This window comes from Daucus carota, chromosome 8 (assembly GCF_001625215.2).
Source record: "Daucus carota subsp. sativus chromosome 8, DH1 v3.0, whole genome shotgun sequence".
In the NCBI taxonomy this organism is placed as follows: Eukaryota; Viridiplantae; Streptophyta; class Magnoliopsida; order Apiales; family Apiaceae; genus Daucus; species Daucus carota.
Genome location: NC_030388.2, coordinates 11,902,491 through 11,904,570, shown reverse-complemented (window position 1 = coordinate 11,904,570; position 2,080 = coordinate 11,902,491).

The window sequence follows — 2,080 nt, the reverse complement described above, 5'->3', positions numbered from 1 at the left end:
CTCTCGGTTTAATACATTTGATACTGATAGCTGTAGTGATAACTTCGGGCTTCGTGGAAATCTATTGCCCAAAACGTGTGAACATGAATTGTGGAGCAGAAAAGAGATGAAGATGAAGATGATGATTACTTCTTTAGTGATTTTACCTGGAAAGGTGTGATGATTGGATATGTGTGTGGATTCGTGCATGCATTTATCACTGGGTACCTGATGTTGTTGGCATGGAAACCAAAATGGTTTGCTAGAATCATGGGGCTCATGTCCTGCTCCGTAGCTTTCTTAGGTGCCGCAGCTCTCTCCGCGGCCTTCTATAGCTTCCTCTACATCATTTCAGCTCTGGGCGACACTATACAAGAAAAAAGAGAAGCCAAAACAAGTTGAAAGTAGATATGTGAACCAAATAAATAAAATACCCTAGAGTGTATATAGCCACTCCTTGTTTCGGCTGGTTATAAGGAAGATTTTGTTAGCCTCAATCGGCTCATATAGTTAATCAAAGTCTCTTTGGTCGTTGCCTATTAGGGTAGGCTGTAGGATGCGATTCAGAACGACTTCTCTCCACACCGAATACTTTCAGAGAGAGTGACCCCGGATGTAGAACCACTTATTGTGATTCCTTTTTGCTGGGTGTTCATTTGGCCCCAATCAGGATGACTAGACCTTCGGCCAAGTAATTGTTCTTAGGGATTTTTTTTGAAGTCGTATTGACTCTAGGAGAGTGCAGGCCGATGCTGGATGTCAAGCCAAAGACATCAATGCTGGAAAGCATTCATATACAGAAAGGTGTTTAGGTCCAAACTTCCCGAGCACGATCCCCATCTGTTTAAATAATTTCTTTACAAGAGTAAGAGGGGCCAGTCGGAAGCTACACTTGAAAGCGCTCTCCGAAAATTCCAACACAGATTCACTCCTCAGCTGTTTTCGGGTGTGTGATAGATCAAGTCAACCTGATCATTCGGCGTACACACATACCAAGACGTGTGTATTTGATACTTGCCGCTGCATCGCCAATACTTTCTTCTTGATCAAGGTCGAAGGAAACATTAGTTGCGGGATAGTTTAATGCATTCCCAGAATGGGACATTATTGAGTGTAATATCTCGACCACTCCAGGTGATCGATCCATAGCCTGCATTCAACATAGAAGTAAACGCTAGTTGTGTACTCAAAAAATAAAAATCTAATACACGTAAATTTTGAGTACAGACGGACGAAATCGGTCTACGAGAACCAGTAGACTCATTGCTTTGAAGAACAATTAGCCTGTCGAAGACTATTCTAACATAACCTAAGAGTTTTGTAAGACAATAGAAGTTTGAAGACTCTTCACAACCCAAAAACACATAACTCACCCCTTACACAAAAGTTATTACGTTTTTTGCCGATTTGGGTATCCTTCAAACATCTCATACTCAAACAGCTTTTCAAACTAAAACATAAACTCAATAACCCTAAACACGCGTCAAGCCAGAATTATCCATATTAAACACAAAACTTATATAACTCCTAAGAGCATGCATTTTAATAGTCATAACTTGAAGGGGGGAGAGTGTGACAAGGGCCACTTATTATCGTAAAAGAAGGACTAGACATTAGGAAGAGATTGTTAAGGTCGAGGTTGCCGCCACGAAATGCTGCTTAAAAAATGAGAAAATTTTGGGAGAAAAGAGTTTGAAAAGTGTGAAAGAGGAAATGAGAGGGAACACGACGAGTCTTTATATAAGCGTTTATGAGATGGACTATCGAGATTAAAGTGTCTTTCAATAGTTATGGGTGAGATTTAGCGCGAATTCCAGTGCGTGACAACTGCGACCCATTAAAAAAGAAGTGTTATTTCGAAAACTCTTGAGACTTTTGAATTCTTGAGTAAGATAAAGTCAACCAACGTAAAAATTATCCTGACGAAATACTATTGTGCCGGACCAAAAATTCATGAACATATTAGAATCCTGCCAGGTGTCTAGGCTAAGGGTCGAAGCCCATTGATGCAAAGCCCATTCGAGCAAGATCATGCTTTAAATAATTCTTAAAGACTATATCTACATACCTAATTGTCACAATCTCTGTTAGAGTTTCTGTT